Source organism: Rutidosis leptorrhynchoides, chromosome 9, assembly GCF_046630445.1.
Source record: "Rutidosis leptorrhynchoides isolate AG116_Rl617_1_P2 chromosome 9, CSIRO_AGI_Rlap_v1, whole genome shotgun sequence".
NCBI lineage: Eukaryota > Viridiplantae > Streptophyta > Magnoliopsida > Asterales > Asteraceae > Rutidosis > Rutidosis leptorrhynchoides.
In genome coordinates, this window is record NC_092341.1 from 309,253,314 (window position 1) to 309,280,981 (window position 27,668).

The following is a 27,668-nucleotide window of genomic DNA, read 5'->3' on the forward strand; positions in this document are numbered from 1 at the left end:
AGAGGAAGAGAGTGTTACCTTTTCAGTTGATAGAGCAATGCAACAACCGCAATCTGCAGATGATACATGTTATTATATTCAAACTATAGAATCACATGCAGAATTGTTAGAAGAATTTCCAGAATTACAAGGAACAGGAGAATGTTCTTTAGGAGAAGGTACTGAACCAATTGATGAAACTGAAATGTTAGCTACACTTATGGCCAATGGATATGAACCAACAACAGAAGAAATTCAAATGTTAAAAGAAGAAGACAGATATCGATATAAATCATCGATAGAAGAACCACCGACATTAGAGTTAAAGCCACTTCCAAACCATTTGGAATATGCTATTTACATGGTGAATCTGAATTACCTGTAATAATATCGTCTTCTCTTACTAAAAATGAGAAATCACAACTCATTTCTGTGTTAAAAGCTCATAAACCAGCCATTGCATGGAAGATTCATGATATTAAAGGAATAAGTCCTTCGTATTGCACACATAAAATCCTTATGGAAGAAGGTCATAAAACGTATGTGCAACGCCAACGAAGACTAAATCCTAATATGCAAGATATTGTTAAAAAAGAAATTATTAAACTGCTTGATGCAGGTTTAATTTATCCAATTTTTGATAGTTCATGGGTAAGCCCAGTTCAATGCGTGCCTAAGAAGGGTGGCATGACTGTCATTACAAATGAGAAAAATGAGCTTATTCCTACTAGGACTGTAACAGGATGGCGTGTATGTATTGATTATAGAAAATTAAATGACGCCACCAGAAAAGATCACTTTCCTTTACCTTTCATTGATCAAATGTTGGAAAGATTAGCCAGAAACAGTTACTATTGTTTTCTTGATGGTTTCTCCGGATATTTTCAAATTCCAATAGCACCCGAGGACAAAGAGAAAACCACGTTCACATGCCCTTATGGTACTTTTGCTTACAAACGCATGCCATTTGGACTTTGCAATGCCCCTGCAACCTTTCAAAGGTGCATGATGGCGATTTTTCACGACATGATAGAAGAATGCATGGAAGTTTTCGTGGATGACTTTTCAGTCTTCGGTGATACTTTTGAAACATGTCTAGTTAATCTTGAACGAATGCTTATTAGATGCGAACAATCAAATCTAGTACTTAATTGGGATAAATGCCATTTCATGGTTAAAGAAGGCATCGTTCTTGGTCATAAAATTTCAAAGGAAGGAATTGAAGTGGATAGAGCTAAAGTAGATGTAATTGCTAAACTTTCACATCCCACCAATGTTAGAGGAGTTAGGAGTTTTCTAGGGCATGCCAGTTTTTACCGACGTTTCATAAAAGATTTTTCTAAAATTGCCACTCCTATGAATAAACTCCTAGAAAAGGATGCTCCATTTATCTTTTCAGATGAATGCATTAAATCTTTTAATATTCTTAAAGAGAAACTCACTAATGCGCCGATCATGATAACACCAAATTGGAATCTACCATTTGAACTAATGTGCGATGCAAGGGATTTTGCAATGGGAGCCGTTTTAGGACAAAGGATTGAAAAATGATTTCAACCTATATATTATGCTAGTAAGACGTTACAAGGAGCACAAACGAATTACACAACTACTGAAAAAGAACTCCTTGCTATTGTCTTTGCTTTTTGACAAATTTCGATCATATCTCGTTCTAGCAAAAACGGTGGTCTATACCGACCATTCTGCTCTTAGATACCTATTTTCGAAACAAGATGCCAAACCAAGATTAATCCGTTGGATCTTACTCTTACAAGAGTTCGATATTGAAATCCGAGATAAAAGAGGAGCAGAAATTCTCGCTGCTGATCATCTTTCTCGTCTTGAAAATCCTGAATTAGAAGTTCTAAATGAATCGGCCATACAAGACAACTTTCCTGATGAATATCTATTGAAGATAGATTATAATGAAATTCCATGGTTTGCAGACTATGCAAACTACTTAGTATGTGGATTCCTTGAAAAAGGATTGTCGTACCAAAAACGAAAGAAATTCTTTAGTGATATAAAACACTATTTCTGGGAAGATCCACATTTGTTTAAAAGTTGTCCCGATGGAATAATACGCCGATGTGTATTCGGAGATGAAGCTAGTAAAATTTTAAACCATTGTCACACAGGACCAACAGGAGGGCATTATGGGCCTCAGCTCACAGCAAAAAAAGTTTATGATGCTAGATTCTATTGGCCTACAATTTACAAAGACGCACACCTTCTTTGCAAATCCTGTGATGCTTGTCAAAGGGCCAAAAAAATAAGTCAACGTGATGAAATGCCACAAAATGTCATTCAAGTATGTGAAGTATTTGACATTTGGGGTATTGACTTTATGGGTCCATTTCCAAAATCTCATAATAATCTCTACATTCTCGTAGCCATTGATTATGTATCTAAATGGGCGAAAGCATAAGCTCTCCCAACTAACGATGCACGAGTTGTAGTCAACTTTTTAAAACGTCTTTTTGCAAGGTTTGAAACACCGAAAGCTTTAATAAGTGATCGGGGAACTCAGTTTTGTAATAATCAACTTGAGAAAGTTCTCAAAAGATATGGAGTAACTCATAAAATTTCCACTGCTTATCATCCACAGACAAGTGGACAAGTTGAAAATACCAAACGAGCTTTAAAACGTATTTTAGAGAAAACCGTAGGATCAAATCCGAAGGAATGGTCCATTAAATTAGAGGATGCACTCTGGGCTTTTAGAACAGCCTACAAAACTCCAATTGGAACCACACCTTTTAGACTCGTTTATGGAAAAGCATGTCATCTTCCAGTAGAAATTGAACACAAAGCATTTTGGGCTTTGAAGACATGTAATCTTGATTTACATGAAGCTGGACGTCTACGGTTAAGTCAATTAAACGAATTAGAAGAATTAAGACATGAAGCATACGAAAATTCGTTAATCTATAAGGAAAGAATGAAGAAATGGCATGATAAAAGAATCAGAAGTTCAAAAGAATTTAAAGAAAGAGACAGAGTTCTTCTTTTCAATTCACGATTCAAGCTATTTCCTAGAAAATTGAAATCAAGATGGTCTGGACCATTCATAGTCAAAAGAGTTTTCCCATACGAAAAAGTAGAATTAATAAATTCAAATGGGATTGAATTTAAGGTTAATGGTCACAGAGTTAATGTGATGACCTGGAAAATTTCAACTTATTTAAACCAATTCTCTATATGATTTAATATTTTCAGCATGATAAGCAATGAAATTTTGACAAGTTTTAAAACTTTTAAAAATGATTTTTTATATAACGGTTGACCACCCTGTTTGTCTAACAATTCACGAACGTCATAACATGTATTATATACATATTTTAATAAATATAAGAGTTTTCGATATATACGGAATTATGCGAATAATATTTATATACGAAATGATTAAAACTTTACTATTAAACGATGCTATTTCAAATTAAAATTTTTACGTATTAAGTCATTTTATTTTTATGATATAATTTTTGTATTTTTTTTAAGAAACGAAGTTAAATTAATAATGTACAATTTGTAAAGCACAACGTACAACGTGTAGCTTAAATAGTTGAATTTAAATTAATTTATTTACTATTAATAATAATATTTAGTATTAGTATTAGTAAGGGTATTATTAATATGTATACATAAAATATTACGACGAGGTTATGAGCATGTTACTTTCAAAATATGTTTTCGAGCGGGATAGAGCTAAGGAAATTATGGGTTATAGCTATGGAGGTTATGGGTACTGTTCGCAAGTAAAACCTAGTGTTTATCATCTCTGTTGCGTCTACGTACTTTCCTGCAATATTGAATCTCAATATTGATAAGTGAGCATTCATATCTTATCTTTTATATATTAATAGTGTATACATGTCTAGTGCTCGAGTATATATGTTTATGCATGCTTGTATACTAAATTTCATCGTTAAACAGTTTATAATGAATCACTAATTAAATACATATATTACTGGTAAAAGGTATATGATATACATGTTTTTGGAAAGCTGGCGAAAAATCAATAACTTTTCATTTAGATATCGAATAGTTTCGATGAACGGATTAAAAGATATGATCAACTGAATTATAATTGACGTTAATTGGAATTGCTTTTGAATATGCAATTAATATTTAAACAACTTGTTTGTAAAATGGATAAATTGGATTTTTGAATATTACCAACCGAGTAAATGAATCCTTATATAAGGTACATCTCGTTTTGTTAAACAACTGTCCAAAATTGACTTTTTGAAACGACTTTGGATAACTTTTGTATGTCGATCTCGAGCATTAGGATTGTGATACATTATGACCTGACCTAGCTTGATAAACATTTATTGACCAACATATGTTCTCTAGGTTGAGATCTACGGTTATTTGGTAATCCGAGTTTCGGTCACATTTTGGTGAACGACTTTATATGCTGCTAAAGTGAGTTTCATTTGCGCCCCTTTTAATTGCTTTTGCAATATATATTTTTGGGCTGAGAATACATGCACTTTATTTTAAACGCAATGGATACAAGTACATACTAAATTCTACACCGAGTTGAACCGAAAATCCCTTAGCTTTGGTAACTAGTAACTGTCGGTTATAAGAACCGATGGGCGCGAATAGGTGTATATGGATCCATAGGGCTTGATATCCCCGTTCGAGCTAGATCGCTAGCCTTTTAACGGACGTATGCTATTTGAGAAGTGTACACGTTGGTTTGCGTGTATTATTAAGATGATTATACAAAGGGTACAAATTATATATACGTTAACTTTAGTTACCAGGGTGCTCAATTTCGTAGAATATTTTGATAAACGTTTCTGGATGGAACAACTGAAATCTTGTGATCCACTTTTATGTACAGATTATGCAAAACATTAAAACTATGAACTCACCAACCTTTGTGTTGACACTTGTTAGCATGTTTATTCTCAGGTTCCCTAGAAGTCTTCCGCTATTTGCTTATATGTTAGACAAGCTATGTGCATGGAGTCTTACATGACATATTTTTCAAGGAAACGTTGCATTCACCAAATCATCACCATGTATATTATTTTGACTGCATTGTCAATGGAAGTACTATTGTAAACTATTATTTACAGTGATTGTCTATATGTAAAAAATATCAGATGTCGAAAACCTTTGATTTAAATATTCATTTATGGTGTGCCTTTTCAAAAGAATGCAATGTTTACAAAATGTATCATATAGAGGTCAAATACCTCGCAATGAAATCAATGAATGACGTGTTCGTCCATATGGATTTGGAGCGATCGTCACAGTTGGTATCAGAGCGTTGGTCCTAGTGAACCAGGTCTTGCATGAGTGTGTCTAACTGGTTATTGTTAGGATGCATTAGTGAGTCTGGACTATGACCGTATATGTTTTTACCAAGATTTGCTTACCATTTATCGTCGGAAATTACTTGCTTATTATTCCTAAGTCTAGACACATCTTACTGTATTTACTGCATAGATAGTGTACCGACAAAATTCATATCTTAGCATATCTGTTACTGTAAACTTTTCCTGACATCTTCCGAAAATTTCTCCGTAATTTACAGGATTTTGGTATTATATATACATATGTAAATTATTTATTGAGGAGTACCAATCTAAATTCTATAATCTATCTTATATCAAAAATCAATTCCCTGATTATACAAGATGGATCACGTATCTAGTTCAAATTCCTTAAATTCCGACAGCTATTCCGATATGGATATTCACCTTAACTCCGAAGACAGTGTAACCGGAATGGATCAACCAATTAGCCATCATCTATTCTGGATGAATTGGGGATGGGTTCGTAGCTTACTTAGTCATTGGAGACAAGAAGAAGGCGATCCCTTCCATCCACCACATTGCCCTCTTGGCGAAGAACCTGAAGCACTTACCGGCGAACCTGTTCGTAATACCATTTTCTCTCTCATTTCCAGAGTATCTAGTCATGATTATATACTATCTCACATTCTAAATCTTATTCGTCCGCTAGTCCGAACCGCCAATCATCCCGGTGTAGTAGAAGAAGTCAACGAGCTTCGCGCTCGGGTAGTGGCTTTGGAGAATATGGTACAAAGGTTACAAGCACTAGCAGCATCACCGGCATCAACAGTACCACCGACAACAACACCAACAGTACCATTACCACCACCAACAACATCCGCATCGTAAACCTCAACTTCACAATCTATCCCACGAGCATCAACGTCATACGCACCGTAGTTACCAAGAAATACCAGCAACAATAACCGATGAAGTATTAACTCATTTCCCCTAAAGAAATTTTATGTATATTTAATATATATGAATTTTGAAATCAAAATAAATCTTTTCGTACTAAGCTATTACGTGTGAATCTTAACTGGTAGGTACTACTCGGTTAGTTCATATTACTAATATGCAATGATGTACATCCTTCCTTAACAACTTAACCATTGTTAACTACAATCTGTGTTTCAACTTAATGAATTCCATTTCATAATAAACCAAGTGTATTAATCAATTACATAATTGATTTTACATTTTCAATTTCGATATACTCGAAACTTTCCAGAAAACATCATATGTGCCTTGTAAGGTTCACAAAAATTCCACGAGCACCAACATCCTTCACTGACGAATATCAATAAGAATAAATAATGAAGTGTTGATTTCATTAGTGAAAAACTCTGCAAAGATTATGTAATCTTTAATGTTTTAGAGATTAATCATTTCTAAGTCAAGCAGAAAATCAAATGAGCTTAATATGATATTAACTCATTAAATCCGTATTACATCTGAAGAAATATACATACATATATTTTCATAAAGACAGTAATAAAAATTCTTTTGTACAAAATATTACTTGTGAAATCTTTAACGGGTAGGTAATTCCCGGGAAATATATAAGTTCACAATTAATATGTTATACTGTACATTCTTCAACTTTGATTCAAAAATTATTAATTTTGCTCACAGCGATATACAATCGTTTCCATACAAATTCAATTATATATTTTGATATTGACGGATCAGAATCCAAGCCATAACTCTGAACCGGTGACATCATACTTAGATCTCTACATCTTTCAAAGCTATACTTTGACTTCAAAACTGTGCAAGATCCTTTAACGTTGTTATTACCGAAAATAATCTTGCAATTCTTTTCAAGATATCAAATTTTCATCACACTTCCAACCAGTCAACTTAGATTTTTTAGATTAACCTTATTATAACCTTGACATATACGTTCTTGTTACTGGGGAACCTATCATGTTCCACCACATTAGCAGTAAACTTACCAACAACTTCACTGATCTTTGACTTTCCAAAAAATCATTATATTTATCGAAACCCCATCATTTACTCATCTGCATCTTATAACAAGAATTGTCTTGCCAATTACTGGGAATCAGCAATCAGTATTTTGAAATCTCGCAGCATGTCTACTCCAACAGTTATATGTGTACATATAACATCTATCTCCTATACTTATGTACTTTGAATGTGAAGTTTCCAAAAAACACCTTAAACCGCGAACTAGTTCTCGAAATTTTGAAAAGTACTGATGAAGCAGCAAAAACTGTAAACGACCTTAACAGTAAAAAGTTTAATGATAAAGAATAGTGTGTTGGCAAAGCTCAGAAAAAGAAAAGGTTTGGAACTAGAAAACGGATTGAGCAAAGTATGAAGGAGGCTGTGGATAAATCACAAGGACGAAATGTGACGATCGGTCCAAATCCATATGGACGAACACGTCATTCATTGATTTCATTGCGAGGTATTTGACCTCTATGATACGTTTTGCAAACATTGCATTCTTTTGAAAAGGCACACCATAAATGAATATTTAAATCAAAGGTTTTCGACATCTAATGATTTCTACATATAGACAATCACCATAAATAATAGTTTACAACAGTACTTCCATTGACAATGCAGTCAAAATAAGATACATGGTGATGATTTGGTGAATGCAACGTTTCCTTGAAAAATATGTCATGCAAGACTCCATGCACATAGCTTGTCTAACATCTAAGCAAACAGCGGAAGACTTCTAGGAAACCTGAGAATAAACATGCTAACAAGTGTCAACACAAAGGTTGGTGAGTTCATAGTTTTAATGTTTCGTATAATCTGCATATAAAGGTGGATCACAAGATTTCAGTTGTTTCATCCAGAAACGTTTATCAAAATATTCTACGAAATTGAGCACCCTGGTAACTAAACTTAACGTATATATAATTTGTACCCTTTGTATAATCATCTTAATAATACACGCAAACCAACGTGTACGCTTCTCAAATAGCATACGTCCGTTAAAAGGCTAGCGCTCTAGCTCGGACGGGGATGTCAAGCCCTATGGATCCATATACTACTACTCGCGCCCACCAGTTCTTATAACTGGCAGTTACTAGTTACCAAAGCTAAGGGATTTTCGGTTCAAACTCAGTGTAGAATTTAGTATGTACTTGTATCCATTGCGTTTAAAATAAAGTGCATGTATTCTCAGCCCAAAAATATAGATTGCAAAAGCAATTAAAAAGGGAGCAAATGAAACTCACGCATATAAATATTGTAAATCAGTTAATAAAGCATTTGCATGTATTCTCAGCCCAAAAATGTAGAGAGTAAAAGGGATCATATGAAACTCACACAAAATCAGTTTTAGTATTTGTATCCATTTAGTAAAACAGTTTATAAAACTGCGCATGTATTCTCAGCCCAAAAATATAATTTGAAAAAGGGATCATATGAAACTCACGCATATAAATCTAGTATTTTCAGTATTTATAAACAGTCGCATGTATTCTCAGCCCAAAAATATATTGAGTAAAAGGGATCATATGAAACTCACGCATATAAATCTAGTATTTTCAGTATTTATAAACAGTCGCATGTATTCTCAGCCCAAAAATATATTGAGTAAAAGGGATCATATGAAACTCACAGTTTAATATTGATATACAATATTGCAGGAAAGCACGTAGACGCATCGGAGATGATAAACACGAGGTTTGATTCACAAAAATACCCCCGAACATTACCCATAATTTCCTTGGCAATAACCCATATTTTCCTTAGCTCTAGCTCGCTCGGAAACTCGTTTTGAAAATTACTTGGACATCACTCCGTCGTAATATTTTTTTGTACATTATTATTTTTGTATCGCAAAAATAATAACAGTAATAATAATAAAAAAAAATATAATAAGATTAATAATAATCTTATTAATAATAATAATAATAATAATAATAATAATAATAATAATAATAATAATAATAATAAATAATAAATAATATTACGGAGTATATATATATTTGTGTATGTGTGTGATTTAAATCGAGCGAAAACACTGAAATTTATAGATGTGGCCTGAAATCTGGAGTCATGCGACTCGCATGGAAATGGCCTTCTGGCCATGCGACTCGCATGAGGACCAGGGACAGCTCACATTGTTTTGGCTCCTAGCTTGTCGACATAATATAAAATAAATATAAATATAATATATATAATTTAAATTAATTAATTATATATTATATTAAATTCACGTGCATAGTTGACTTGTAATTTTTGTTCCGATAAGTCGTACGTTGTCACTCGACTTATGTCCCGGTTCCGGTTTTTCGAACGCCCTTTCGTACGCTGAGAAAACTTGTACTTTACGTTTCGTGAATCGTACCTTTGTCAAAATATAGTCTTAAATCATCCATAAAATATACCACTGTAGCAAAGTTACTGTAGCAATTCACTGTAGCAAGTCAATTTCACTGTAGCAAATAGTGATTTTAAAAAACACTGTAGCATTTTGGGTACTGTAGCAATTTGAAATGTTACTATCGTTTACTAAATAACTTGAAATTATATATATGTATATATCTTTTTAATATATATAAATCAGTTTTTTAAATACACATTGGAAGTTATTTATAAATAAATTTTAATAATAAATATTTCAACTTATCATATATATTCAAATACATATTTAAACCAATAAGTTTAATGTACGGTATCAAATAATTAATACATTGTTACCTTTTCAAGTTATAGTATATATGTATCTATTTACATATAATTGTTCGCGAATCGTCGAAAACAACCGAAAGGTATTTAAATATATAAAAGTAGTTCAAAAATTTTGAGATTCAGTTTTACAGACTTTGCTTATCGTGTCGAAAATGTTAATCATACAAAGATTAAGTTTAAATTTGGTCAGAAATTTCCGGGTCATCACACGAAACCTGCCTTCAAAGAATACAAATGATTCAGTATCTGCTGAAGCCATTAATGAATACCTTGCTTCCGAATCTAAACCCTTGCGGACAATATTCTTCATCATCCTCTGATATTAGAAATTCTAAGATATCATCGTATCTTTCATTATAAATATCCTCCATATTTCTGAAGATAATTCCATAATCATTCTTATCGAAAATCAATTTTCTCCTTGCGATATCTGTGTAACATCATAAAAGAAACTATTTTAGTTTCAAAATTCTGAAACCTTCGAGTTTAAAATATGAATATTTTTTTTTAAGTGGTGTTGGGAGCTGAAGCATGAGTTAGTATAATATAATGACACTTGATCAACATGATTATATTACAGTAAGTCATGCTGAGTTTCTAATGGAACTTGATAAAGGTTCACAGATCCCACCCTCATCATGAACCATGTTACATAACTCTTTTATTCTATTTAACCTCTAAACATATCAAGAAAATATATTTTCTTGATGATTCTGTCTTTTTCTGATATTCTGGTAATTTGACAAATCAAGATCGTGCCATTACGATTACCTTCTCAGAACATTAACTATGTTCATCCAAAACTCCATACCTACGAATTCTGGACCATTACAAGAGATGCCTAATCGTAAGAAGAAGAAACGAAGGGACAAAGCTCCGAAATAGAAATTGGAGTATAAATCGCAGCAAATAAGAGGGAGTATTAACTGTGAATGACAATGATTATAGAAGACATAAGTAGAGACATTGAAATATAAGGGGAGATACAAAGCCCGATAACAAACCTGAAATTACAAACCGTGTATATCAATGTGTATAGCAATATAAAGACACGGGAGAATGAAAAACACTATAACCCCAAGGTAATAGTAGAAGAAAATAACCTCCTCTGGTGGTAGATGAAAAAGAAGAATGAAGGATACGATAGCCAAGAAAATATCAAGAATCAGAACTGGATTAAGCATTTTCACAATCTATTAGGAATTATGAAATAAGGAAGAAGCTTATAGGGGTGGTGAAAATAAATGAAACGGAAGAGGTCAATTTATAGTGAAATATCAGACATAGCAATCGAGGCAGATTACACATTTAATTAAAGAAGATCTTAATCTCCTTAATTCCCGAAGAAACAAATCTTATTTAAATTATGAAGATTTTCTATTCCTTAAATTCCGGAAATCAATCGTTACTACGTCAAGAGATAAGACAAATCTCTATTCTTCATTTCACTCTATTACGAAAACTTCTCTCATACGCTTCGAGTAATTGGATTGTTTTATCCATATTATTCAACGGTGATAGAAATTCTATTTATCAACTAATATTCGTCATAAAAACATTTTTATTGTTAACCATGACGACCTCACTCAAATTTCGGGACGAAATTTCTTTAACGGGAGGTACTATGATGACCCAGAAAATTTCAACTTATTTAAACCAATTCTCTATATGATTTAATATTTTCGACATGATAAGCAATGAAATTTTGACAAGTTTTAAAACTTTTAAAAATGATTTTTTATATAACGGTTGACCACCGTGTTTGTCTAACGATTCACGAACGTCATAACATGTATTATATACATATTTTAATAAATATAAGAGTTTTCGATATATACGGAATCATGCGAATAATATTTATATACGAAATGATTAAAAATTTACTATTAAACGATGCTATTTCAAATTAAAATTTTTACGTATTAAGTCATTTTATTTTTATGATATAATTTTTGTATTTTTTTTAAGAAACGAAGTTAAATTAATAATGTACAATTTGTAAAGCACAACGTACAACGTGTAGCTTAAATAGTTGAATTTAAATTAATTCATTTACTATTCACATGAAAACGACATGATAGAAATTATTAATTATAAGTTACATAGAATACCCCTGAAGTATTAAATAAATACGACTTTTTAAAATTTTAAATTTCAATTTACGTATTATTAAAACATGTCGACACACAAGAAAACAACGGAGTGTGAGCTGGTGAGGGAGGCCATGCGATCGCATGGCCATAGTGCCCAAGACCCATGCGATCGCATGGTGAGTCTGGTGGCCAAAACTCTATAAATTCGCCCGAAGCCTGATTCGTGTAATTCATTTTCATTTCATCTCATCATGCACTCTGTATAACTATATATATATATATATATATATATATATATATATATATATATATATATATATATATATATATATATATATATATATATATTATAAATATTAATATTAATATTAATAATAATATTTAGTATTAATATAAGTAAGGGTATTATTAATATGTATACATAAAATATTACGACGAGGTTATGAGCATGTTACTTTCAAAATATGTTTTCGAGCGGGATAGAGGTAAGGAAATTATGGGTTATAGCTATGGAGGTTATGGGTACTGTTCGCAAGTAAAACCTAGTGTTTATCATCTCTGTTGCGTCTACGTACTTTCCTACAATATTGAATCTCAATATTGAATCTCAATATTGATAAGTGAGCATTCATATCTTATCTTTTATATATTAATAGTGTATTCATGTCTAGTGCTCGAGTATATATGTTTATGCATGCTTGTATACTAAATTTCATCGTTAAACAGTTTATAATGAATCACTAATTAAATACATATATTACTGGTAAAAGGTATATGATATACATGTTTTTGGAAAGCTGGCGAAAAATCAATAACTTTTCATTTAGATATCGAATAGTTTCGATGAACGGATTAAAAGATATGATCAACTGAATTATAATTGACGTTAATTGGAATTGCTTTTGAATCTGCAATTAATATTTAAACAACTTGTTTGTAAGATTGATAAATTGGATTTTTGAATATTACCAACCGAGTAAATGAATCCTTATATAAGGTACATCTCGTTTTGTTAAACAACTGTCCAAAATTGACTTTTTGAAACGACTTTGGATAACTTTTGTATGTCGATCTCGAGCATTAGGATTGTGATACACTATGACCTGACCTAGCTTGATAAACATTTATTGACCAACATATGTTCTCTAGGTTGAGATCTACGGTTATTTGGTAATCCGAGTTTCGGTCACATTTTGGTGAATGACTTTATATGCTGCTAAAGTGAGTTTCATTTGCTCCCCTTTTAATTGCTTTTGCAATATATATTTTTGGGCTGAGAATACATGCACTTTATTTTAAACGCAATGGATACAAGTACATACTAAATTCTACACCGAGTTGAACCGAAAATCCCTTAGCTTTGGTAACTAGTAACTGTCGGTTATAAGAACCGATGGGCGCGAATAGGTGTATATGGATCCATAGGGCTTGATATCCCCGTTCGAGCTAGATCGCTAGCCTTTTAACGGACGTATGCTATTTGAGAAGCGTACACGTTGGTTTGCGTGTATTATTAAGATGATTATACAAAGGGTACAAATTATATATACGTTAAGTTTAGTTACCAGGGTGCTCAATTTCGTAGAATATTTTGATTAACGTTTCTGGATGGAACAACTGAAATCTTGTGATCCACTTTTATGTACAGATTATGCAAAACATTAAAACTATGAACTCACCAACCTTTGTGTTGACACTTGTTAGCATGTTTATTCTCAGGTTCCCTAGAAGTCTTCCGCTGTTTGCTTATATGTTAGACAAGCTATGTGCATGGAGTCTTACATGGCATATTTTTCAAGGAAACATTGCATTCACCAAATCATCACCATGTATATTATTTTGACTGCATTGTCAACGGAAGTACTATTGTAAACTATTATTTACAGTGATTGTCTATATGTAAAAATCATCAGATGTCGAAAACCTTTGATTTAAATATTCATTTATGGTGTGCCTTTTCAAAAGAATGCAATGTTTACAAAACGTATCATATAGAGGTCAAATACCTCGCAATGAAATCAATGAATGGCGTGTTCGTCCATACGGATTTGGAGCGATCGTCACAGTTAAACATTACATAGATAGTCCGATGGAAGTCGACAACGAAGTAAATCACAATTTCGACACCACAACTAACTAAGTGTGGGGAGAATAAAGTCTTTTAAAAGATAATATGTATGTCTGTTAAAGTTAGATTTTCTGTTTTCGTGTAGTTCTCAAAAATGGAACCCGAATGGTCTTTCCCTAGCAGACCCTAAAGAACTAGTCTTCTTCCCCCATTCTGAATTTTTATTTTTTTCAGGTTTTACGAAATGAAGACTTCCTGTGAACTAAATCATGGTCTAATGCTACACGCTTTGATTACTAAACGTAATAATGACACATTTCCGAGTGAACTGGTATCAGTAATCAGAGAAAAATTGGACGGAGTAAGAAAAGAATCCAGATGCGAAAATAATAAGTTACAATTTGGTAAAGGAAAATCAAAATCCGCAGCAAAAAGGAGAGCACGACACCTTGAAAAATGTCACAAATGCGGAAAATGGTCACACAAAGGTAAATGTTCAAATAATCAAACCTATTCAAACACCGAATTTGTTACTTTATGCAGAGACGGACCGTTCATATGTTTAGAAGAAAAAACGTTAAATGCTCGAGGTTACGCCTATGTAGCCATGGAAAATCAATTAGTCCGACTATCTTATGAGTGGGCTAGAGCATATCACTAAGAAATCTCTTTCACAGGTAAGTTTGTATAGTTTTTATTTTTATTTTTATTTTTAACCTTTTGATAATAAACTCTAATTTGTTCACTATAAGGTATTAAATTGGTATTCGATAAAATTAGGTCTTGCGACCGAAATTATTGATATCATACAAAAATTTATTACATCACTGCGAAATTTAACGTTTATTCTTAAGGTATAAATATCTTTAATCAATCAACCCAAAATATTTCAAAAATTCGTCATGAGTTAAATTAGGTCATGGAACCGAAATTACTTTACCGAAAAGAGGGGCGTATATTTTTGATAATATTTGATTGATTAAAGTGGGAGAAAAGACCAAAAAGATTTTTAATTTTATTTTTACCATGTTTTTAAAATTAATATATAAATCTTAAATTGATATTGTAAACTTTTTAAATCAATATATTTAAAATTGTAAATAATTTGAAAATTTAATATTTTTAATATAAGTTTGAATGTATTTTTAATATAAGTTTGGTGTGAATTTTTAATATGAATTTTTAATTTTATGCATTTTAAATTTAAGTTTGGTGTGAATTTTTAATATGAATTTTTAATTTTATGCATTTTAAATTTAAGTTTGGTGTGAATTTAAAAACAAAAATTTACTTTATTTCGTTAAGTTAAAAATATGATTTTTAAAATTCGTCGTAAGTTGAAGACTAGATCGTTGAACCGAAATTGCTTTACCCGAGGGAGGGACGAGAACTTTTATTATCATTATTTTTAATCTTATTGAATTAAAGTATGCCAAAAACATTAAAAAAACCCAAAAATCTTTACTTTTAAAACCACGCTTAAAAATAACGAAATTTTAAAATTTTGTCGAGGGACGGACTAGGACAACGATCCGAAACACCCTCGCTCCTAAAGGAAAACAAAATTTTTAGAATTTAATTAATTAAATATTTTTAAAAAAGTTATAAGGTTTTATTAAAAAAAAAAAAAAAGTAAACCACCGCGACTCGTGGTGATTTAAACGGGACCACCACCGCACTCGCGGAGGTCACAAAACCCAGATGGGTTATCTGGTCGAACAGACCAGTTCCAAACACACACACACACACACACACACACACACACATTTTTCACGAAAAACCCACGAAAAATCATCACAAATTCGCCATTTTTCATCATTTTTCATCAAATCTTTCATAAAATTACAATGAGACTATTATCAAGGAATTACTCAAGGAAATCGGTAAATTTCTACACCTAAACACCATTTAATCTGAATTTTAGTGTTCTTGAACAATTTCATACATAATTCAATTTTGATGCTTTCTGTGACAACCCGGAAATTTCTAACCAAATTTAAACTTTATCTTTATATTATTCCAACACGATAAGCAAAGTTTGTTAAGTTAAATCTCAAGAATTTTAAATTGTGTTCATACATTCATTATAATCTCGACCAAATTCCAACGATTCACGAACCGTTATATATAAATAAATATGTATATATATGTATATATATTATAACTTGAGAATATTAATAAAGTATTAAACGTATAATACTTTACATGAACGTATTTGTTTCAATATGTTTATCGATGGAATTAGAAGATAATATCAAATGATTAATTTATCAGATACATTGTGATATGATTACGGGTCTATGTTATGAGGTCCACTGTGATTTAAGAAATCTATTTTTTTTTACAACATTCGGAAAATGGTAAAGTGATTTATAAGTAAGAATGTGAAGTGTAACTAACTTAGATGTTGGATATCGACAAGTAAGTAACTCGACATTTTTCATTAAGATGATTTCATACGTTTATTTAACCTTTGAACTTTATCCCATGCTTCACCAACAGACTGTAATTTAAAAACTTGAAACCTATTATGAATATATATGATTCTACTTTTCTAAAACGTTTTATGATATAACGATTTCCATTATTTTAACCTTTAAACAAAATGATTCTTAAAAATATATTTGGTTTTGGAAAACAAAATTATTATATTTATTTGATTTAGTTTCAAACGTACAAAAACGTTTTTAGTTTAAAAAGAACTTTATTATTAAAACGTATATAACTTTTATAAATATCTAGAACACTTTTGACAACTCATTACTTAACCAGTATGATAAAGATAACGATATTTATATTTTATTTTATGAAATATATATAACGATTTAAATTAATATTATATATATTTATATGCGTATTATACGTACATAGTTTTATACTTTTACTATACTTAAACTTTACCTTTACTTTATTTTTGCTTTACTTTAACTTTAATAATTCACTTTAATAATTCATACTTTAATAATTCACTTTAATAATTTATACTTTAATAATTCATACTTTAATAATTCACTTTAATAATTCAAAAATCTATTATAAATAGAATTCAATAGGTTTCATTATTTCATAGAAACTTGAAAATATTTTTCTCTAAACTCTCTCAATCGATTTACATATATATATTTACTCCGTATTATTTCAAGATATTATTAGTATACATAAAATATTACGTCAGAGTGCGGTCCGAGTGATTTCGAAATTGTTTTTCGAGTGGGATTGGATTAAGGAAATTATGGGTTATAGCTATGGAGGTGATTGGGTATGGTTCATGGGTATGCTCATGAGGTCAATATAGTGTTTATCATCTCCGTTGCGTCTACATACCTTTCCTGCAATATTGAATCTCAATATTGATACGTGATTACTCATAATTTAACTTTTACATACTAATAGTGTATCCCTGACTAGTGCTCGAGTATATAGGATTATGCATGTTTGTACTTTTGATATTGCCTTTAGTTAGGTTATGTTGAATCCTGAATTAATTATATATGCGACTGAGATAAGGTATAAGATATGCATGTCGTTGGAAAGCTAGCGAAAAATTAAGAACTTTTTATTTAGATATCGAATGATTTCGATGAACGGATTTGAAGTTATAGTCCATTGAATTTTTGTATTATTATTAAAAATGATTATTATTATCGTCGTTATTATCGTCGTTCTAGTATTATTATTATTATTATTATTATTATTATTATTATTATTATTATTATTATTATTATCTTTATCAATAAAAGGATTTATCATTAAAAATTGTTTTTTTATTATTATTACTATCGTTATTATCATTAAAGTTATAATTAGTATTATTATTATTATTATCTTATTATTATTATTATTATTATTATTATTATTATCATTATTAATATATATATCATTATTTAAAAATGGTTATTGTTATTATTATTATTATATTATCATTATCGTTAATAATGTCATAGTAATTATCATTATTAGTATTATTGTAATTAAAACTAATATTAGTAACACCTAATTATTTTGATTACTATTATTATCATTATTATGAACACGATATAAAAGACGATTAAAAGCTATTAAACGAAACGATTAGGAAATAATGAGTAAGAGTATCATGATGAAATTAAAATATTATAAGATATTGATTTAGATAAAATTATCGTTCTTATTATTTTTATCATTACTAATATTATTAAAAGTATCGTTAGTATCAAAACTATCATTTTAACAAAAATTATCATTTTAACAAAAATTATCATTTTAATAGATATGTCATTGTTACTATAAAATATCATTTTTATTATCATTTTAACTAGAATTATTATTTTAAAGATAATATTAAAAATTATCGTAAATATTAAAGTTATCATAATTAGAATTATCGTTTTATCATAATATCATCTTAGTAATTATAAATATTGATATTTTTATAATAATAATTATTATTACAAAATAATACAACTTTTACTTACTAACATTATAGATATTATTTTATCAAATAAATATGTAATACAAACATATTTTACTACGTGTAATAAATTACTTTAATAATACCTATCATATTATCTTTATGATATTAAATGAACCCTATAAATTTTATTACTTAATATATATAAAAGTATATTTTATTATATAAATTTTAATATAAAATTTTATTTATTAATAAATGAATTATATTATTTACTCTAATAAATCTTTTAAAAATATTTAAAAATATAAAACGACGATATTTAAAATATATTATAATCATGTATAAATTTTGGAAATCATTTTGAGTCAAATTGACTTTTGTTGACTTTTGAATATTAGTCTCGAGCATTAGGATTGTGGTACACTATGACCTGACCTAATTGTTAGACAAATATTGACCAACATATAATTATATATAATTAATTTAGGTTCGTGAATCCGAGGCCAACCTTGCACTAGTTCAATGACGTTATATGTATTTTCACTACGAAATACAGTATGGTGAGTTTCATTTGCCTTTTTACCCTTTATATTTTTGGGCTGAGAATACATGCGCAATTTTTATAAATGTTTTACGAAATAGACACACAAGTAATCGAAACTACATTATATGGTTGAATTATCGAAATCGAATATGCCCCTTTTTTTTAAGTCTGGTAATCTAAGAATTAGGGAACAGACACCCTAATTGACGCGAATCCTAAAGATAGATCTATTGGGCCCAACAAGCCCCATCCAAAGTACCAGATGCTTTAGTACTTCGAAATTTATATCATGTCCGAAGGAGGATCCCGGAATGATGGGGATATTCTTATATGCATATTGTGAATGTCGGTTACCAGGTGTTCAATCCATATGAATGATTTTTGTCTCTATGCATGGGACGTATATTTATGAGAACTGGAAATGAAATTCTTGTGGTCTATTAAAATGATGAAAATGAATGATTATGATAAACTAATGAACTCACCAACCTTTTGGTTGACACTTTAAAGCATGTTATTCTCAGGTATTAAAAAAATCTTCCGCTGTGCATTTGCTCATTTTAAAGATATTAATTGGAGTCTTTCATGGCATATATCGAAGAACGTTGCATTCAAGTCATTGAGTTCATTAAAGATTATTATTATTAAGTCAATTTATAGTTGAATAGTGGATATTATGAAATGGTATACATGCCTGTCAATTTTCGATGTAAAGAAAGTTTGTCTTTTAAAAACAAATGCAATGTTTGTAAAATGTATCATATAGAGGTCAAATACCTCGCGATGTAATCAACTATTGTGAATCGTTTATAATGTATATGAACGGTTCCTTTCACTTTTTAGTGTAATAATGCTTCAATTGTTTGTGTATTATGCTTGTATAACCTAGATTGATGCTATTTAACATGATTAGAAGCTTTGAACTTCAATTTTTGAATAATCTAGGGTTTGTGTTCTTGAGCAAAATTAGGGCTTTTTGATATAAACAGGTTATGGCTGAATTTTGTTGTTAGTTTATGCTAAATTGAGTAGTGTAACATGTTTAGGTTGCTAAATGATCAAAACTTTGATCCTAAACATGATTTATGAAGATTAAAGTGGAATTTTTGAACCAAAATTGCATGAACTTGATTTAATTGATATGAATGCCATGAGGAACTTGTTTAATTATTATAATAATTATTTTTGACATGTTTTAGAAGTTAAATGTGAAGAAACTTTGTATACATTTTTGTAAAAGTATATTTGTAAAAGTGTAGAATTGTTAATATTTTGAAAATGTGTATAGAGTTTAATATGGATTAAACATGTCATTGTAATTATTTATATTTATGATTTTGCTAAAACTAATGTATATTTGGATGCACAAAAATTGTGTTTGATATATTTTGCAGACTGAAAGGGGTGAATCTTCATCCCAGGCTCGCAATGCTCCTCCGGAAGATGCAAATCAACAGGAAATTAATAACCATTACCGACAAGATATGCCTCACCCAATTGTTTCATATTCAAACATTCATGAGGCAGATTTACATCCGAATTTGAGATTTGATAGATATTGGATAGACTACCCAAAATATCAAAAGAACCTGCACAACCTTGTGTCTAATAATGTTGAGGTACCCAGAATTATAGATTGGGCACCATTAGAGGTAGTGGAATTGTCCGAGCCAATCAGGGAATTACTTACTCAAAGGTATGGTAATTCTACTTTTAATGATTGGGTACGTTTATTCAACATGCGTAGACCTGTATATAGAGAATGGTGTATAGAGTTATTGTGTACTATTGAAATAAATGATCGGGTAGATACTTTAACCGATCGTAGTTTTATTAGATTTTTATTAGGAGGGGAGATGCGCCATATGTCCTTACTAGACATGGCTCGGGCTTTAGGTATATATACGCCCGAGGAGCTAGCATCTTATGATTGCCAGAGGTTAATAGTTTATGGTAGGAGGGTGGATGAGAATTTTGATACGAATGACGTATGGAGTAGGATGACTAGCCATCGCCGATTCCAGGGGGGATTATACTCTTATCTTGATATTGATAGAGCTGAATTAAGAGTAATCCATAGGTTTTTAGCCAATTCGATTACACAACGAGGTAAGAATAAGGAAAAGGTAAATGAACAGGATTTGTTTTACCACATGTGTATTCGAGACCCACACAGCGCTGTAAGTATACCTTTTTGTGTGGGTTATTATTTATTGACTATGGTTAGGGGTATGAGGCGTGGTAGCATAATAGGAGGTGGTATATTTATTACTTTGATTGCTGAATATCTCGGTGTGGATAGAAGTCGGGGGGGGGGGGGGGGATTATTAATGGCAGAACCAGAACCCCGCGATAGAATAGATTTGCGTGTTTATCATGGTGCTAAGGTCTTAAAGAAACGAAACAACGCGGCATCACGTTATGATGGCAGGCATCCACAAGTTGAGAGAGATCAACAGCAAGGTCAACCGGAGGGGGTAATCCAATGACGGAAATGCAAATTTTTATGGCTCGACATGAGTATGAAATGGCTAGACAAAAAACATTTCAAGATTGGCAGTATCATCAAAGCCAAATCATAAGTCATTGTACACACGTAGGTAGAGAATACATTCCTACCGTTATGCCCGAATTTGCTCCTTGGACTTTAGAGAGCCGACCACCATATCCTATATATGACCCGGCCCAAGCATTTTACAGCATCTATGGATACGCTTGGGACCCACACTGGAACCATCCTCCTCATCCGTAATTTTATATTTTTGTTTATTTTATTGTAATGTTACTAATTCTTAATTTTCTTATTTCTTATTTCTTATTTCTTATTTTATTATTAATATAGCTTTTATAATTTTCTAACTTTATTAGATTTTAATAATTTTTGAATGTGGTGTGAAAACCCAACTTCAAAAATATGTATATATGTGTTTGTAGTTTATCTCATGTACAAAACAGGGTAAAACAGCGCATTTTCAAAGACTGGCATTAAGTTCAGCAAAAGCTACTAATTTTGACGACAAAACGAAAAACAAATATGATGTAACAACAAGATGGAATGAACAAATGATGTGCACTATTTATCATTCAGCAAACAAACGCCAATATGTTTGGAAACTTTGGTAAAATTTAATCATTTTTCTACGCTAATCACCCTCAATAATTTAAATTGTTACTGATTTCTTGCAAATGAGGGCATTGCAAGATCTTAAGTGTGGGAAGGGGTTAAATTCTTTCAGATTTTTAAAATTTTTAACTTATACACTTGGTTACCATTAAAAATACTAGTAACGTAGTAGTTGTATTAGAATCTAGTGCTCTCTGATAACAAAGAACAGCCCTAGTCTTATATACTGACTACCCACTTCTAGTAAAAAATTTCAAAATTTTCAATTAAATGAATTCAAAAGCATGTTTATACATATTTATGAACGATAAAACTAGGTGTTAACACCGAAATTATTGTTACCTCGGAAAGGACATAAATTGTGAAACAAACCAAAATGTTACAATTCATTTAAAATGGAATAGAGGACAATAAAAAGGAAAATAAAAGCCAAGTGTGGGAAAATTTACCAAGTTATTTTAAACATATGTCACATATTTCTGTAACAAATAATTGAAGATACTTTTGCTTTGGATTAAAATAAAAAGTTTTACCCGATTTACTGTAAGAAAGATGGATCTACACGATGAATCAATTCCATCATTAAAAGAAAGTAAAGTCTTCCAAAAAAGAAACGCGCTTCTTGATTTAGGTCATGAAGTTGTCGTCCAGACTAGCTGTAGGTTGACGAAAAATCTAGAAAAGTCATCTCTAAAATCAGCAGGAAATCCACGGACCTCAGCATCAAACAGGGTCGCCAAGTGGTCAGACTTATCCTAACCATGAGAGGATCTGTCTTGTAAAATGGGGAGGACGCCGTGCAAATTAGCTTGATAAGACTAATGAATCAGATCCCCAGAAAGGATAATCTCCTTAAAAGATCAAAAATCAGCTTTTAAGACTGATATTACTCAATCCTTGAGATTGACCTTAAAGATTGAGAATTCCAAACTCATGGAATTCGATGATATCTAAACTCGAGCTTGAACGAGAAAATATTTTGATCAAAATTACAAACCGATTTGTTTTCTAAAAACCCATTTTCAATGCATTCATTACCATTGAATGAAAAATCCTAGGAATTCATCTGGAATTCATTAGGTCACCTGAACCAAATCGGGTGTCAACCGTAAGAACGGTGGTTGCATAGCATGGTCAAAGACATGACCTTGTGCCAGACCGAAAAATTATAAGGGTGAGCTTTACTATTGCTCCTACCAAGGATAGTAATTGCGTCCGATACGTTATAGACCATAATTAAAAGCATGTCAGGGGACATTGCCTTAACAGTTGCTTGTTCAACGCTTTCCTTTACAACCGGACAGTAGTTTATCGAAAGGTAATATACGGAGCAAGTATACTGGACGTGTTGCTTTCCTAATACAAGGTTAGCAAGTGGGTGACACAAAATCGCAAGTTTTGAGCTAAAATTTTCAAATCTGAAACCCACCAAACCCACAAAAAGAATTTGAAAACACCGGTGAAGGGTTATTCCGGAAAACTTATCTAGGGTAAAAGCTAGATTTAATTTTCAAAAGATCAAATGTTTTCATAAAGATCCAATTTCCTTAATGGATCTAAATTTTTATAGTCATGTGGGACTGTAAACCACAATGTTACTACCATTGTTTATACCGCCATATAGAAATCACTGATGTACAAAGTGTGAAGAATAAAGAAGTGATTCTAGTATATTTCAAGACTATATTGCTTGAGGACAAGCAACGCTCAAGTGTGGGAGTATTTGATAATGCTAAAAACGAACATATATTTCATAGCATTATCCCTCAAGAACGACAAGATTTTAGTTGCGATTTTTCTATTTACAAGTGATATTCGTTTAAATAATAAAAGTTGAAGACAAAAGACAGATTCGACGAATTGAAGACGCAAATGACCAAAAAGCTCAAAAGTTCAAAATACAATCAAAGAGGTTCCAATTATTGATGAGAAACGTCTCAAAATTACAAGAGTACAAGATTCGAAACACAAAATACAAGATATTAAATTGTACGCAAGGACGTTCGAAAATCCGGAATCGGGACCAGAGTCAACTCTCAACGCTCGACGCAACGAATCGGAAATTATAAATTAACTATGTATATAAATATAATATAATATATAATTAATTATATAAATTATATATATATATTATATTTATATATTAAAACCGTCGGCAGACTAAGATCCAAACTTGTATGAGCTGGATTCCACTGCTCTGCACTCGCGGAGCTTATGAAGGCAAAAACCTCCGCACTCGTGGAGGTCAAACAGTAACACGTGGGCCTATAAAAGGCCGAGCATTCGGCCGAATTTTACACATCTTTTTCTTTTCACTCATATGTAAATGTATGTATATATATATATATATATATATATATATATATATATATATATATATATATATATATATATATATATATATATATATATATATATATATATTAATTTTAATTTTAATTTTAATTTTAAATCCTAATAATAAGGGTATGTTAGCGAATGTTGTAAGGGTGTAAGTCGAAATTCTGTCCTTGTAACGCTACGCTATTTTTAATCATTGTAAGTTATGTTCAACCTTTTTAATTTAATGTCTCGTAGCTAAGTTATTATTATTCTTATTTAAAACGAAGTAATCATGATGTTGGGCTAAAAATATTAAAATTGGGTAATTGGGCTTTGTACTATAATTGGGGTTTGGACAAAAGAACGACACTTGTGGAAATTAGACTATAGGCTATTAATGGGCTTTATATTTGTTTAACTAAATGATAGTTTGTTAATTTTAATATAAATATTTACAACTGGACGTCACTATAAATAACCATATACACTCGATCGGACACGATGGCGGGATATTTATATGTACGAATAATCGTTCATTTAACCGGACACGGGAATGAATTAATAGTCACTAGAATTATTAAAACAGGGGTGAAATTATGTACAAGGACACTTGGCATAATTGATAACAAAGTATTAAAACCTTGGGTTACACTCAGTCGATATCCTGGTGTAATTATTAAACAAAGTATTAAGACCTTGTTACAGTTTAAGTCCCCAATTAGTTGGAATATTTGACTTCGGGTATAAGGATAATTTGACGAGGACACTCGCACTTTATATTTATGACTGATGGACAGTTATGGACAAAAACCAGACGGACATATTGAATAATCCAGGACAAAGAACAATTAACCCATGGGAATAAACTAAAATCAACACGTCAAACATCATGATTACGGAAGTTTAAATAAGCATAATTCCTTTATTTTCATATTTAATTGCACTTCTAATTATTGAACTTTTATTTATTGTCATTGTATTTAATTGCACTTTTAATTATCGTACTCTTTAATTATCGCAATTTTATTTTATCGCAATTTTATTATCGTTATTTACTTTATGTTTTAAATTAAGTTGTATTTATTTTTAATATTTTACATTAGGTTTTAACTGTGACTAAAGTTTTAAAATCGACAAACCGGTCATTAAATGGTAAAAACCCCCTCTTTATAATAATAATATTACTTATATATATTTGTATTTTTATAAATTAAAACTAATATAGTGTTAAGCTTTGTTTAAAAGATTCCCTGTGGAACGAACCGGACTTACTAAAAACTACACTACTGTACGATTAGGTACACTGCCTATAGTGTTGTAGCAAGGTTTAGGTATATCCCATCTATAAATAAATAAATATCTTGTGTAAATTTATATCGTATTTAATAGTTTTTCCTAGTAAAATATAAGCTATTTCATATACACCTCGCATAACATCAGACTTGTATTATTTACTCTAATAAAATTTGATAAATATATTTAAATATATAAAACGACTATATTTAAGTTATATAATAAACATATATAGATTTTGGAAGTCATTTTTGGATTACATGAAGCGACCCGTCCTAATCCATCTGGACGAAGTCCATATCGATTACAAACGATTCACAATAGTTGATTACATCGCGAGGTACTTGACCTCTATATGATACATTTTACAAACATTGCATTCGTTTTTAAAAAGACAAACTTGCTTTACATCGAAAGTTGACGGCATGTATACCATTTCATAATATATCCAACTATAATTGACTTAGTAATAATCTTGTTGAAATCCACGACTCGAATGCAACGTCTTTTAAAATATGTCATGAATGACTCCATGTAATATCTCTAGAATGAGCAAATGCACAGCGGAAGATTTCTTTCGTACCTGAGAATAAACATGCTTTAAAGTGTCAACCAAAAGGTTGGTGAGTTCATTAGTTTAACATAAATAATCATTTCATAATTTTAATAGACCACGAGATTTCATATTTCCGTTTCTCATAAACATACGTCCCATGCATAGAGACAAAAATATCATTCATATGGATTGAACACCTGGTAACCGACATTAACAAGATGCATATTTAAGAATATCCCCATCATTCCAGGACACCCTTTGGATATGATATAAATTTCGAAGTACTAAAGCATCCGGTACTTTGGATGGGGTTTGTTAGGTCCAATAGATCTATCTTTAGGATTCGCGTCAATTAGGGTGTCTGTTCCCTAATTCTTAGATTACCAGACTTAATAAAAAGGGGCATATCCGATTTCGATAATTCAACCATAGAATGTAGTTTCACGTACTTGTGTCTATTTTGTAAATCATTTATAAAACCTGCATGTATTCTCATCCCAAAAATATTAGATTTTAAAAGTGGGACTATAACTCACCATACTGTATTTTGTAGTAAAAATACATAAGACGACATTTAACAATGCAGGGTTGGCCTCGGATTCACGAACCTATATTAATTAAATATATTTATGTGTTGGTCAATATTTGTTTAATAAATTAAGTCAAGTCATAGTGTACCACAATCCTAATGCTCGAGGCTAATACGCAAAAGTCAACAAAAGTCAGTTTGACTCAAAATATTTTCTAAAATTTATACATGATTATTATATACTTTAAATATCGTCGTTTTGTTTTAAATATTTTTAAAAGATTTTACTAGAGTAAATAATATAATTCTTTTATTAATAATTATAATTTTATATAAAAATATACTTTTATATATCTTAAGTAACAAAATTTATAAAGTTCATAAAAATATTATGATAGGTTTCATTTAAGGTAATTATATTATTTGTATTACTTATTTATTTTATAAAATAACATTGGTAATAATAATAAGTAAAAATTGTATTATTTTGTAATAATAATTATTATTATTTTATTAATAAAAATATTAATTTTTATATTTACTAAAAATGATATTATGATAAAATGATAGTTCTAATTCATAAAAATAATGAAATTTTTATATTAACAATGATACTCTTCTTAAATAATAATTTTTTTTTTTTAAAATGGTACTTTCAATATTAATAATACTTTTAATAATGATAGTGATAAAAATAATGAAAAACGATAATTTTATCTAAATCAATTTCTTACAATATTTTAAATTTCATCATGATACCCATACA